The 15,891-nt window shown below is 42.5% G+C and overlaps 1 non-coding gene across 1 annotated transcript; it reads right to left on the minus strand.

Moving 5' to 3' along the window:
- Window positions 1-15,547: 15,547 nt before the first annotated feature.
- Window positions 15,548-15,685, minus strand: LOC114811375. Its single transcript, XR_003759079.1, has one exon. It is a non-coding gene; the product is annotated as a small nucleolar RNA SNORA7 (small nucleolar RNA).
- Between the last annotated feature and the right edge of the window lie 206 nt (window positions 15,686-15,891).

Below are 15,891 nucleotides of genomic sequence, written 5' to 3' on the forward strand. Positions count from 1 at the left end.
AAGGGATTGTATCCAACCTGATTAACCTGTATCTATGCCAGTGCTTAGAACAGTGCTTGGCACCTAGTAAGCACTTAAGTAGCGTGATTAGTATCATTATCATTATTATTACAATTAACCAGGCTGGATTTGAACTGGGAGCCTATAGATAGAATTCTCTATATTTCATTACAAATCTCTGGAGCCATCTTGTCTCCCCTGACCAGTCTTTCACCACGGTTTATGCCTTATATACTTTACATCAGTTTGCTAAATGCTGTCGTCTATATAGACGTCTACAGTCATTTCGCTGATGTGATCGATCGACTCTCCGTTAAATGTTACCTTTCAGTTTACCTTTAATTGTCTAAAGTATTTGTGTTATTTACATTATTAATGTGACTGTGCCATTAAATTATGCATTTCAGATCAGAAGAGTAAAAGGCGGGTTTGCATTATTATTTTTAGTCTAGTATCAAGTTTTCGATTTCAGTGTAAATAAATTAATCCCTTTTAGATAGGGGAAATGGGAAATGACAGTATCAACTCTCGCTACCTCTGGGACACAATTATGCTTAGGAACAGAACATGGAAACGTAAACTCAATTCAATAGCAACCCTTGAAAGTTTCATCTCAGCAAGTTGTTCAGCTTCAATTATTGTTTTTGTCTTGGTTTTTTAGATCTTCATTGCACCAACTGGAATAATTGATTATCCTAGTTAATTTTTCATAAGGTTTATGTTACTCAAACATTCCCTGATTTCTCCTTTTTTTGAAATCTATTTGGCAAGATAGTTATCAAGTCAACTTTAAATAATGGTTCTTGCTGCCTTGGTGAAAGTGTAAACCTGCCTGTTAGACATCAAGAATTTAGAGTCTTTATATTATTATTCACAAAATCCAGAATCTTGATATGGTATATCATATTCACATATTTAATGGTACTTTTGGTTTTTTGTTTGTATTTTATGGTATTTTTTAAGAGTTTACTATGTCCCAAGAACTGAACCAACCGCTAATCAGCTAGTCAGGTTGGACACAGTCCACATGGGGCTCAGAGTCTTAATCCTCATTTTACAGATGATATAACTGAGGCAGAGAGAACTGAAGTGACTTGGCCAAGATCACACAGCAGACCAGTGGCAGAACCAAGATTAGAATCCTGATCCTCTGACTCCCAGGCCTGTGCTCTTTCCACTAGGCTATGCTGCTTCTCAATACTTTGTTAATATCTATAGGGTTCACTATGAATCGAGTGGATTTGGGATTTAAGCCAAAGCACTTTGATCGTTAACAATAGTTCAGTGTGAAATAACATTAACCTTGTTCGGCCCTGAGCCTAAGTGGGGAAGACTGGCCAAGAAACCTCTATAGAGATCCTCAGATGAGCTTAGCTACTGGATGGAGGAGGATGTAAGGCTCCCATTCTGTAAACAGTTCCCTGATAACATGTGGATTCTTGCAGAGTGTCCGCGGGGGAAACATATCATCGGAAGGTGGCCGTGGACTCTGGATGGAAATCTTGGAGATTTCTGCACTCAATGAAGCTGTCACTCTTTCCACTTTGCTTTTCTGTTATGTTATCCATTATGCACGTACTCTGTGCCAACCACTTTACTAAGCAATTAACTGATCAGATTGGACACTGTCTCTGTCGCACATGGGGCTCCCATTCTAAGAGGCTGGAAAAAAAGTATTTCCACTCCATTTCGCGGTGGTGCAAATTGAAGCCCAGAAAATAATAATGTCGGTATTTGTTAAGCGCTTACTATGTACAGAGCACTGTTCTAAACGCTGGGGTAGATACAGAGTATTCATGTTGTCCCATGTGAGGCTCACAGTTAATCCCCATTTTACAGATGAGGTAACTGAGTCACAGAGAAGTGCAGTGACTTGCCCACGGTCACACAGCTGACAAGTTGCGGAGCCGGGATTCGAACCCATGACCTCTGACTCCTAAGCCCGGGCTCTTTCCACCGAGACCGACGGTAGGTGAGCATCGAAGGTTGAAAGAGTTCGGATCCAAGTGCGCGGGTCAAGCAGAAAGGAGAGGAAGTAGGGGACGTGAGGGTTTAGGACCGGAAGGCCTCTTGGAAGAGATGGGATTTTAATAAGGCCTTGAAGGTGGGGAACGCTGTGGTCCGTCGGATGGAAAGGGAAAGGGAGGGCCGGGCCAGAGGAAGGACAGAGGGGAAAGCGTGGCGAGGCAGATGAAATGGAGGTAGAACGAGTAGGTTGGCGTCGGCGGAGTGACGCGTGGGGTCCGGGTTGCGTCAGGAAGCCGGTGAGGTGAGGTAGGAGGGGACGAGCCGATGGGATGCTTTAAAGCTGACGGTGCGGAGTCGCCGTTCCATGTGGGGGTCGGTGGGCAACCACCGGAGTTTCCTCTGGCCCGGTCCCCCTCCAGCCGGACCGACGGGGATCCGAAACCAATAGCTCTAGCAATAACACGGCAGTGAATATAGATTTGCCTACTCGTCATCTCAAGAGTTAATTTTCTTCCCTGCATTATTTTGCAACTTTAAATTAAGAATCGAGAGAGAGCAAGAAATGGCCTTAAGCTACAGAATAAGGGATTTGCATGAGAAAGGCAGAAGAATTTTCTGACCGTGAGGAATGTTAGATACTGGGTTGAGTTGAGGGATCTCCTTTTTGAAAATAGAGATTACACATTTTCCTAGGCTGGATTAGCAGCGGCCCTGCCCGAAGGCAGATGGATGGATTAGGTAATCTCTAGAGGTGCCTCAGAGCCACAGGATTCTTTGATTCTATGAAAAGTTTTACTTAAACTTTATTGAAGTGGAGATTAATCTGGCTAAATTAGTCAGCATCATAGACTCCCAGGACAAGCAGCATTTATTGAGCACCTATTGGAACTCTGTACTGAGTGTCACCAGAGGCAAAGGGCCCAGTATCAGCCCTCAAGGAGTTGGCAGTCTAATGTAATTCGATATTTAAATGTTGAGTATATTTTAACCTGGTTTTCTTTGTAGGGTGAATTGCATGAAAGAAAATCACTCTCTTCTGCACTCATAAAGAATTTAATGATAAAATTCTAGTATACATTGTATTATAAATGCTAAGTACAGTGCTTTGACGTGGTAAGCACTTTACATTTATTATTATTATTCTTATCATTATTATATTCAAATTGGTACTGTTAGGTTCACTGAAGGAATTTCTTCCTGGCTTCAGTCCATACCTACTTGGATGTCCTGCCAACACCTCAAATTTAACACGTTCAAAACAAAACCACTAATCTTCCCACACAAACCCTGTCCTCCCTGCTGACTTTCCCATCGCTGTAGGCAGCACTACTATCCTCCCTGTCTCACAAGCCTGAAAGAATATCATCCACGTATTCCACAAAACAATCATTTAAAAAAATTACAATAATTAGCGAAAGCAATGGCAAATCGGTATGCTTTTACGATTCGGGAAGGAAAGCCGAGGAAAAGCATGCATCGGAAAATAGGTGCCAATTTTAAAATTCTAAGTAAATGAAGATCATGAAAAATGCTTTCATGATGCCCTTTGAACAAAAAAATGAAAGACTGTATTCATCATCAAATTTATTTTAATAGTTTAACAACCTGAAAGTCTCTGTTTTCATTACTAGCATAGGTCCAGTCCTAGATTATAGATAAACGTAAAACCGACTAACCAAAGTTCATACCGGCAAAATCAACTTTCCGCTGGAATCTCTACTTAGAATACTTACAATTTATGTAGTATTTATTGAGCCTGTCCAATTTACCAAGCTCTGCAGTGAAAACCTGTCCAAGTACAATCAAAGTGAAAAACAAAAAAGAAAAGAACCTGGCTCTCAAGGAATTTACAATCTGACAATCAAAAAACGTGCGAAAGGAAGGTGAGATCTGTTATTATTACTATTATCATATTTAAGTGCTTACCATGTGTTCGCCCACTTATTCAAGCTGTCATCGAGTCCTGTTGGTTGAACCTTCCCATCGCTGAAATATGCTCTCTTCATCCAAACTGCTACCAAGTTAATCCAAGCATTTATCCTACCCTGCCTCGACTGTTGCATCAGCCTCCTCGCTGACCTCCCCGCTTCTTGTCTCTCCCCGCTTCGGTCCATACTTCACTCTGTTGCCTTGATCGTTTTTCTACAAAACCATTCAGTCCATGTTTCCCCACTCCTCAACGACCTCCAGTGGCTTTCCATCCTCGTCCACATCAAAGAGAAGCTTACCATTGGCATTAAACTCCTCAATCACCTCACCCCTTCCGATTTTACCTCGCCGATTTCCCGGCACGGTTCACTTTGCTCCTTTAACGCCAACGCCACTGTTCGTCTGTCTCAACTATCTCACCGCTGACCTCTCTCCCGTGTCCTGCCTGTAGCCTGGAACTCCCACCCCCTTCAAAAATTATCATGATTATTATCTAACTTATGACCACTCTGCCCACCTTCAAAGTCTTAGTAAAGACACATCTCCTCCAAGAAGTCTTCCCCGACTAAGCTCTCGTTTCCTCCCCTCTTTCTCCCTTCTGCATCAAAGTTGCACTTGAATTTGTACCCCTCATTCAACCGCACCTTAAGCCCCACACCATTTACGTACATATCCCTAATTTATTTTAATGTCTGTATCACACTCGAGATTGTAAGCTCCTTGTGGGCAGGGAATGCGTCTACCAACTCTGTTAAATTGTACTCTCCCAAGCTGTTGGTACGGAAGCCTGAACACAGTAAGCACTCAATACATATGATTTATTTATTGTCAAGCACTCTTCTAAGAGCTGAGGTAGATACAAGTTAATCAGGTTGGGCACAATCCCTGTCCCACATGGGGCTCATAGTCAAAGTAGGGGAGAGAGAACAGGGAGTTAATCTCCATTTTACAGTTGAGGAAACTGAGGCACAGAGAAGTTTAGTGACGGGCCCAAGGTCATACAGCAGGCAAGTGGAAGATCTGGGATGAGAACCCCAGGCCCTCAGACTCCCAGAACCATTCTCTTTCCATCGTGCCATGATGCTTCTCAAGAGGAACAAATGAACAAACATAAAGGAATGAACAACTTTGTCAGAACGAGAAATTCTGAAAATGAAATTGATGAATGAGTAATTATTTTGAGTTACATCTCTCTTCCGTCTATTGAACGTTCTCTATCAGCAAGTTGTAAAATAGAATTATCTCAGTTTTTTAGCCATTTTTTTCTTTTCCTAGTCACCTATATATAGTTATTCTAAAATTCATCTGAGATTTTTCTGAACTATCACTTCCGTCATTTAAAAGAAATGAATGTTTTCCTTGTTCTGCTTATGAATTCTAGGCACATTTTTCTGATTAATTCAGTTCTTCTAGAGGGAACAAAAAGAAAAAGAACATCCCTCTCCACATTCCTCATTTTTTTTTTTTTTAGCCAAAGGTCTTTATGAATAAGATCAGAGTGTTAATGGAAGGAGAAATTTTTATCTTCTTAGAGTGTTTTACTTTTGCAGTTTTATGGTCCTTAGGGGTTTTTCCCTCTAGCACTAATCTTGCAAGTGATGCCATAAAAAGTAACTTTCATAAGTTTAAATCACATATTTCAAATCTCAAATAGACTATTCAGACAATACGCTGTTTCGAAGACCCTATTATGCTATGCAGCAGTGTGTGATGAGGAGATGCTACATTTATTTTAAGAGAGAAAAAAAATCTGTATTTCATTTGTTACACTGCTAACTTCACTTTAGGTAATTGCATTCAGCTTTATTATTGCCCAGAGCAATAACTGATTGTTAGTTATTGAAGTCTGAAATGATTTTCTCATTTCCCAAGGGAATCTAGGGATTTACGTGGTGCACAGCAGTAACTAATAGATATAATCTGGTCATAATGTAGCCATATAATGTGTTATTTACTTGTCGAGAACATGGATGGTGAACATTTTGAACATTTCCTCAAGAAGCGTGGTAGTTTTACCTCAAGATACATAAGTGTGTATTTCCCTAACTTTCCAGAAGGTAAAATTCCAACCATCTTGAAAAGTACATAATCAGAGATAAATCACTGTTCCCATATGATGGACTAAAAATAGTGCTGATATACTTTGAAATACTGTACATATAGTGCATATCTGATGCATTATTTTTTCTGTTTTGTTTGGTATTTTTTGGCTTGTGTTTTTTTTGCCCTAGAGACCAGTTGGATTAAAAAAAAAAACCAGTAATTCAAGTGTATTCTAATTCCTTTCCAGTATTACACCTCCTTGGACAAACATTACAAGGACTCTAGGAACTACTATAGCATACCAATACGTCTTCGGAAGAAATTTCATTTCCGTTACTCAAGTACTTGGCTTTTATTTGGTAAAAATAAGAAGTGTAATCAGCACAACTGCTTTTCTATATGATGTTTTAGAGGCCTGGATTTGCTCTATCCAGTATAAATAGTTGTTAACGTCCTGCTAAATAGTCTTTTCTCATTCAGAAAGAGAAGACAAATGCTGGCTCTCTTTTCTCATGTTTAGAATATTGATCTGGGGACTAGATTTGCATTGTGATCTTTCAGCACAAGCAGGTATCTCTATTGAAGTCTTATTTATTAGGGAAGAAAGATCCCATTTCTTATGCATACTGAAGCATTCATTTTTAGTATTAAGGAGAGACAGACTAGCTCTTCACTGAAACCTGATTTCTATCATTATAAAGATGCAGAAAATAGAATGGATATGCTACTCGAATAATAAAATACTAACCGTTTCATGGTATATCAGGGTAAACATATTTCATTGACACAAGGGTGGGGCATTTTCTTGCCAAGCGACATAAATATTTTATGCAGTTTTCAGACTATCCCCGTGTAAACCCTAAGGGATATGACATTCTCACAAAGCTTGAGATTATGGCATAGTCCCATTAAACCTGACAAGAATTCCCCACAATCCGTTTGCAACAAGGACGAGATGACCGTACTTCTTTAGAAGTAGAAACTAAGATTGTATCGGGCCGCGTCTAGGTACTTCTTGGGATTTGCTTTTAATATTAATCAAGTATATTAATTCTCACTCATTCTCACTTCTGTAATCAACCAGTCTAAAGATTCCTCACAAAATCCTGGCACTGTCTTCAACTTCTGAGCAGAGGTATAGCAGGGAGCTGCAGCGTGGGTTAAGATTACTCAGACTGTAAAATAGAGTATGAAGTACCATCATAAATAATTAAGCTACACTCATCAAAATAAATGAACACAGTACATTTTGCAGAGCAATCTTATTGATTTTTATCATTTCTTGCCCACTTGCGAATTCACAGAAGGCCTATTATTTGTCTTTCCTTACAGCCCGCGGAGCTGCGATGAGCGGGGAGATCGCTTCGAAGGCATCGGATTTCTGTTCGGAAACTCGTCAAGGGGCCGTGGAGCGAAATGAAAGACGGACCCCCAAATCGGGTAACCGTAATGAAAACAATGCACTGTAGTATTGGCGGGCTTCAACGTTCAGGTTCGAAATGTTACTGTGGTGAAGGGAGTTAGAATCCCAGCTAAATCAACTACCTATTTCCGTTGAATTGACTGCACTAAGAATATTGTGATGTTATCCAGGTGCACATGCAAAGCTCCCCGTAAATATTTCCTTTAAGGTTTGGGAAGATTAGTGCAATAGGTGATTTGTGTGTGCAGGTTCAAAAAGAGAGTCAAGCTTGTGTACAGGCCAAGCGTAATAGCCCAGCAAGGATCTATCAGAAAATGGGTGTACCAACTCACCGATTCTGTTATACTGTCCTCTCCCAAGTGCTCGGTACCATCTTCTGCAAACAGTAAATGCTCAATAAATACCACTGATTGATTGATGCCTATTTAGGCTGGGACCCCAGTGTGGGACAGGGACTGTGTTCTACATGATCAGTTTGTATCTACCCCAGCGCTTAGAACAGCGCTTGACTCGTATTAAGCGCTTAAAAAATGCCATAATTATTATAATACTCTTGCATTCCAGTTGTGTCATCACCTCAGTTACCTTAGCACCCTATGTGTTGGTCATGAGTTTGTTTTTTTGTTGTCGTCATCGTCCCGTTGCTCTCTCCGTTCCCGGGGTTGGGCGCGAGCTCACGGGAGGAGGAGTCTGTGGTGTCCATCTGGGCTTCCTCAGCTTCGGGGTTACCCAGTGGGGTGCCGTGCCTGAGGCGCACCCCCCCCCCCCGCCTCCCCGTGTAGTGAAGCAGCATGGCATAGTGGATAGAGCCCAGGCTTGGGAATCGGAGGTTGTGGGTTCTAATCCCAGCTCATCCAATAATCAGCTGTGTGACTTTGGGCACGTCACTAAACTTCTCTGTGCCTCAGTTACCTCACCTATAAAGCTCTGCCACTTGTACGCTGTGTGACTGTGGGCAAGTCACTTAACTTCTCGGTGCCTCAGTTCCCTCATCTGTAAAATGGGGATTAAGACTGTGAGCCCCACGTGGGACAACCTGATTCCCCTGTGTCTACCACAGTGCTTAGAACAGTGCTCTGCACATAGTAAGCGCTTAACAAATACCAACATTATTATTATTATTATTAAAGTGGGGATTAAACTGTGAGCCCCACGAGGGACAATCTGATTACCACGTATCTATCCCAGTGCTTAGAATAGTGCTTGGCACATAGTGAGTGTTTAACAGATACCTTCATTGGCATCAGAAACGGCCTGGGAGTCAGAAGGTCATGGATTCTAATCCTGGCTCTGCCACCTGTCTGCTGTGTGAACTCGGGCAGGTCACTTTACTTCTCTGTGCCTTTGTTACTTCATCTATAAAATGGGGATTGACTGCGAGCCCCACATGGGACAGGACTGTGTCCAACCCGACTGTGTCCACCCCAGTGCTTAGTACAGTGCCTGGCACATAGTAAGTGCTTAACAAATACCGTAATTGTCATTATTATTATTATTATTGGTCTATTTATTTCTTTGTCATATTTGACACTGACTTATATTTCTCCTCCCAGCAACCACCCTCCATGAATACTCACTGTCAGTGGTATCATCTTTGAAAATGAAGAGCATATATATATATATATAGTTGCAGGGGATGAAAACTGTGAGCCCCACGCGGAACAACCTGATCACCTTGTATCCTCCCCGGCGCTTAGAACAGTGCTTTGCACATAGTAAGCGCTTAACAAGTGCCATCATTATATATATATATCTGATATATCAAATCTCTATGCACGAGGGTGGGTGAAAAGGCCAACAGGTTACCAGCGCTGCCTCAGTCAATCACTGAAGGCTTACTGTATGCAGAATACTATGCTAAACACCTAGGAGAATATAATACAGTGCCTTTCATGCTGTCAACAGGCATAGGTTCTTGCCGAAATAATGGGGCTGTCCCCCTCCTAACCTGTTTCTATTTGAGAGCATCTGACTTCTCCCAGCCTCCTGAACTTCGCAAAGCTTTTCCTCAAGAAAAACAACTCCATGCCTGATTTCTGCTCGCCAGTCTGGTCTCTGTGCTGAAGTGGACTCCCATGTCACAGTCCAACTTATCTGAGATGGTTCCCCCAGGCTGTTGATCTGACCTCCCTGCTCGCGTGCCCCATTTCACTTTCCCGTACAGAAATATTAGGGGTATTTTTCTGTCATGCCTTCTCCTCACAAGAATCACAGAGCACGGCTTCATTAAAACACATACACACATAAACACACACAGAATTCCTTTGAACAAATACCCGGATTAGGTTGCTGGAAATCCCAGGAGTTAGCATAACCGTAGTTGGTAGGATGAAAAGATTATGAAAGAAATGGAGTTGGGACAGGGAAGTCAAATTCATTCCTGTGGATGGGCTGCCGGGGAGAGGAAACATTTATACGTAGATTGTACTTTGAGAAAGTTTAAAATTGCTCATATTTTTGTTAAATGATTATTCAATTTATTATTGGCTGGGCAAAAAGAAATTAAATTGGGTTTTAGTAACGTATTAATTTTTGCAAGTACATTGGATGGGAAAGTGAAAGGAAAAAATCGGAACAGAGGGAGAGATGAGGAGAGATAGAAAGATGAAGAGAGAGAAACAGAGAGAAATAATAATGATAATAGCTATGGTACTTGGTAAGCACTTACCATGTACCGAGCACTGTACTAAATGCTGGGGTAGATACAGGTTAGTCAGGTTGGACACAGTCCCCGTCCCACAAGGGGCTCACAGTCTTAATCCTCATTTTACAGATGAGGTAACTGAGGCCCAAAGAAGTGAAGTGACTTTTCCAAGGTCACGCAGCAGACGAGTGGCGGAGCAGGGATTAGAACCCTGGTCCTTCTGGCTTCTGGGCCCATACTCTAGCCACTAAGTCACGCTGCCTAAGAGTGCGGGTGCCAAAATATCTCTCCAAATACTTAGGCCAATCTTCTCCAATCTGGCTGAGTAATAGTTGCAAGTATTCTGTCTGGCTCTTTCTGTAACACCGTCACAGTAAAGCAGGGCTCTGACAAAGTCTAGTACCATTTTCTGGGTAAAGAAGAATGGATAACAGCAGGATTTTCCAACTACTATCTCCACTCCTCTACTACCAATGTATTCACTGTCTCTGGCTCTCATGTGACCCGCTTTTGATCCCTTGTTCACACCCTCCTTTCAGCCTGGAACACCCTTCTTCTACAACAAACCAGCACTCTTCCTATCCAAAAAACCCTAGTGAAATCATATCTCCTCCAGGGAACCTTCCTTAACTAAGCTCTCACTCTCCAACCCTATTTTCCCTCCCTCTTTCTTTGCCCATGCATTTACTCCCCTCAACCAACCCCTGATGGGATACTCACCCTACTCTCATCCCCACAGCACTGAGGTACTTAGCCTGTAATTTATTTTAATGTTTAACTCCTTCACTAGACTGTAAACTCCTTGAAGGCAGGGAGCACGTCTAACAATTGCTTTATACTTTCCCAAGCACTTAGTAAGAAGTAAACACTCTAGAGCATAAAAATCAACTGATCGATCAATGGTATTTATTGAGCATAAAAATCAACTGATCGATCAATGGTATTTATTGAGCATAAAAATCAACTAATCGATGGTATTTATTGAGCACTCGTTGTGTATAGAGCACTGTACTTAAATGCTCGGGAGTACCCTATAAGAATTGATAGATATGATCCCTGCCTTCAAAGACCTTAAAATCCATCCATCAGTTGACTGGTTGGTGATAAGAAGAAGAAAAATAACAATAATTGTATTCGTTAAGCCCCCGGCAGCTGGAAGCCATTGCCCTAAGGATTAATAATAATAATAATAATAATAATGTTGGTATTTGTTAAGCACTTACTATGTGCAGAGCACTGTCCTAGCGCTGGGGTAGACACAGGGGAATCAGGCCGTACCACGTGGGGCTCACAGTCTTAATCCCCATTTTACAGATGAGGTAACTGAGGCACCGAGAAGTGAAGTGACTTACCCACAGTCACACAGCTGACAAGCGACAGAGCTGGGATTCGAACTCATGACCTCTGACTCCAAAGCCTGTGCCCTTTCCACTGAGCCATTCCTGGAGTCCACCAAGCCGCCTATCCCTGGGCCTCCTCCTCAGGGAGAGGAAGGGAGCACGGAGATGGGAAGCGAAACCAAGGCCCAGAGCAGAGTGGAGGGGAAGTGAAGGGGGGCGGGAGAAAGGGGTTCAGAGGTCAGTTTTGTCTGGGCCCTGCAGCAACCAGAGCGAGCAAGCATAAAGCTGGCTGGCACTGTTCTAAGAGCTGATCTAAAAGGAGGTAAAAAGCAACAGTGAGGAAAGAACAAATGTTTCACAGACGTAGTGGGGGAAATCCCTTATCTTGTCCGTGCCTCAGTGACCTCATCTGTAAAATGGGGAATAAGACTGCGAGTCCCATGGGGGGTCATTGACTCTGTCAAACCTGGTTACCTCAGCATTTAGTACAGTACCTGGAGCATACCGAGCGCTTTACAAATACCACACGCACACACAAAAGAAGTGGAGACTGAATGCAAAGAGCAGCTGCTGCTTCTGTGACTGCCCGTGGCCCCTGACGCTGTTTCCGCCACCTCGGCGCTGTTATTGCTACTTGGTCGATTCTGTTTTTGCTGCTATTGTTACTGGCCAGGTGAATACAGGATTAATGAAAAGCAGTCGTATTTATCGAGTGCTTACTTTGTGCTTACTAAGTTCTTGGGAGAGTTCAGTGATGATCACAAATAAATTAATTATGCCTCCTTTCCATCACTTACGATGAGGGTATCGATTCTCCATTATTACCAGGTCGTCAGTGATTTGATGTAGATCTTGGGTCAATGGAAATTCCTCTCAAATAGGTTATTCATAGTATCAGATAGTACCGGTCTATGGTAAGCGTTTAGCAGATACAATTTAAAAAAACAGTCTGGCCCGGAGGGCAACAATTAGAAGAGGAGTTGATCTTCTAGGCAAAAACTCTGGAAAGATCAGTGGACCAAGAGACAGTCTCCAAAACAGCACCGGGCCTTGCAAATGACAAATGCAGCAACACAGCTAGGATATATGACACTGTTGAAATCATCATCGACGCAAAAGTAGCTAGACGCTCACCATTGGCATAAGGCAGCCAGATGTCCTGATTTACGCGAGAGAGTTATGAAAGTTCAGGACTCGTCCAGCTCCCGAAGGGTCTTGGGGGGAAGAAATGGTAATCAAATGCACTGTAAACTTGCCTTTGAATGGTTTCATACTTTCTACCATTTGGGCAAGTTGATTTGGGGCCATGCCACAGCAAATGTTTTTAGACGAGGAATGTAGAATTCATGCACTTCTTTGTGAATATGTATCTCTCCAGCTGGCGTTAGCATAATTGGGTACACAGAACAGGGAAGGAGAAGTACTTTAACACAAAAATGGTATTCCAAATGCTGTAAGTAGAAGGTGCATTATAATGCATGACGAAGGAGAAGAGCCCGGGTTTACTGCTACTTAAAAACTGTGGACCCATATTCATCTTAAATTCTTGAATCACCCGGTTGTATTGAGAAAGACATTATTGAGAGAAGTGACTTGTTGCCCCTAGGATACTTAAGGATCTACACCCTAGAAAGTGACTTACAATTTCATACAAAAAAAGTATGAAATTTTGAATCACCAGATAGAAGTTCCGCATTGTCCCCAGTGAAGTTGTATTTCCTAAATGAGAGGCGATAGAGAGAAAGATATTTTTCACTGAGGAGCATCAATTCCAGTCAAATTCACCTTTCCAATCCACGAAATTTGCCGCTAGTTAGACGTTTTCGTACCATACACTGTCATCTAGAAAAAATATTATTCCAGTTGGAATGCCACCATATGGAAGGGTCTACGTACACTGGATTCTACAGCCAGAGTGCGTGTAAATTTCGTTTATGATCCTGAAGAGGTTGGCCTGGTCTAATAAATAGTGGGAGGAGTCATCAGAAAACAGAGTTGCACCATATGACACTGTCCTGAAAAGTACTAGCGGAAGTCACGTCTGCCCACGGCAGCAATAACTTCAACTCTGCTTCTGATACAGCACAATATATGCACAGTTTAAGGCAGGAAATGCATAGCTTCGCAACCTGTTATGCATATCTGCCATCTGTCGCAACACGAAACTGGGCAGCGGGGCCAAAACTTATGAAGTGATTCAAAATGCTATTCACACTCTGTCCATTCACCTCGGCGGTCGGTGTTTGTTCATAGAAGCAGATTGTTGCCGCCGAGAAACGCCTTACCCTGATAAGATCGGGCGGATTCCAAAGTAGCTCTAGACTGTAAGCTCCTTGTGGGCAGGGAATGTCACTCTTCATTGTTGTATGGTACTTTTCCAAGCGCCTAGCACAGTGCTCTGCGCACCGTAAGAGCTCAATAAATACGACCGAAGGGTTGAATGAATGAAAGTTAGGACAACAGAAATTGAGCCGAATTCTCTTTTCCTGAGGGATGACGTTAGAGTTGCCAACATTTTCCTGATATTGACCGGGAATATAAAGTACAAAAAGATTAAAAATTCATATCATCCTGCGTCTGCTGATTCACACCGTAATATACAGAGCCACGCTGGCTTCGAAAGCTGACGTGGGCACTTAAAATCAATAGCTCCTGTACTTTTATTCACCAATCTTCAAATTGGCTCTAAACTCCAAATGGCATCCTTGCTCCGAGGTCTTAAATACCTAAGAGATTATTCAGAAGTCAACATCATCCAGAGTACCTCCCTGGGGTAATATGTTTCTTTCATCTTCTATCTAAATTTTGGTGTAAAATTTTGCCATTCTGGAAAAATAAATACAAAACCTTGGGTCCAAATACTTTTGTCAGTCAATCAATCATATTTATTGAACGCTAACTGTGTGAAGAGCACTGTACTAAGTGCTTGGGAGAGTAAAGTACAATGTAACACTGTAACGAACACATTCCCTGATCACAGTGAGCTTACAGTCTAGAGGACGAGATGAACTGGAATCTCTGCGTTATTGTTCTTTCTAGAGTTGATTCATTCGGTGTTGAAACTTGGCTAAAGCAGCGATGCACCTAGAAGAAAATAATAATGTTGGTATTTGTTAAGCGCTTACTATGTGCAGAGCACTGTTCTAAGTGCTGGGGGAGATACAGGGTCATCAGGTTGTCCCACGTGAGGCTCGCAGTTAATCCCCATTTTACAGATGAGGTAACTGAGGCACAGAGAAGTTAAGTGACTTGACCAGAGTCACACAGCTGACAAGCGGCAGAGTCGGGATTCGAACCCGTGACCTCTGACTCCCAAGCCCAGGCTCTTTCCACTGAGCCACGCTGCTTCTCTAATTGTTCATATCCCTGTGTCTTATTTTCACATAGAGGGTGGAAAAGACAGTGAAGGTTAACTCTGAGATTCTCAAAGGCTTTACCTGGTCTGATGGCTGTAATTGCTCTACCCTTTTTAGTAGCCTGACATTTCAGAGGTTTCCACGAATTTAGACCCGCACCAACCATGCGTATTTTCTTGAATTCTCCAACCTGGAGACCATACAAAAAAAACATGTAAAATTCCATTTCAGATTCAGGAAATCAGGGTATCTTTCAAGCAAGCTACATCTGTCTCCTCAAAATTCATGAAAGCATTGATTACTTAGGAACAAGAGAGCAGGGAAATGTAGAATGTTGTCACCATCCTCTTCCTCGCCTACTGTCTTACGTTATAGAGTCATCCCATAGCAATGCCATGGACACATCTCTCCCAGAACGCCCCGCCTAATAATAATAATAATAATGTTGGTATTTGTTAAGCGCTTACTAGGTGCCGAGCACTCTTCTAAGCGCTGGGGTAGACACAGGGGAATCAGGATGTCCCACGTGGGGCTCACAGTCTTCATCCCCATTTTACAGGTGAGGGAACTGAGGTCCAGAGAAGTGAAGTGACTTGCCCACAGTCACACAGCTGACATGTGGCAGAGCCGGGATTCGAACTCATGACCTGTGACTCCGAAGCCCGTGCTCTTTCCACTGAGCCACGCTGCTTCTCACATCTGCAGTCATTCTGGTAGTGGATCCAGAGGGTTTTCTTGGTAAACATCCGAAGTAGTTTACCACTGCCTCCATCGGCACAGTAAACTTGAGTCTTTGCCCTTGACTCTCTCCCATGCTGCTGCTGCCCAGCATGGATGAATTTTGACATGTAGCTGTTTGTCTTCCACTCGCTAGCCAATGCCCAAGCTAGGACTGGAACGGACAGGCCTCTGCTTGACTCTCCCTCCCGTAGCCGAGACTGGTAGAGGACCGGAAACTCTCCAGGTGTGATCCTGAGAGGGATCTTCACCTATAGACTGGTGGTCATTTTCCAACTTTGAATTAGAAGTACCCAGGTTCCTTAAGAACTAGGAAAACTGAAGTTGAATTGACCTCGAATTACACGATGGCTTGGATACGTAATTGCACCCAGTTCGACCTTAACACGGGTTTTCAGTATACATTGGAAGAATTAGTGGATAATTTTCTGAAAATACAGCATGGCCTAG

Source organism: Ornithorhynchus anatinus, chromosome 4, assembly GCF_004115215.2.
Source record: "Ornithorhynchus anatinus isolate Pmale09 chromosome 4, mOrnAna1.pri.v4, whole genome shotgun sequence".
NCBI lineage: Eukaryota > Metazoa > Chordata > Mammalia > Monotremata > Ornithorhynchidae > Ornithorhynchus > Ornithorhynchus anatinus.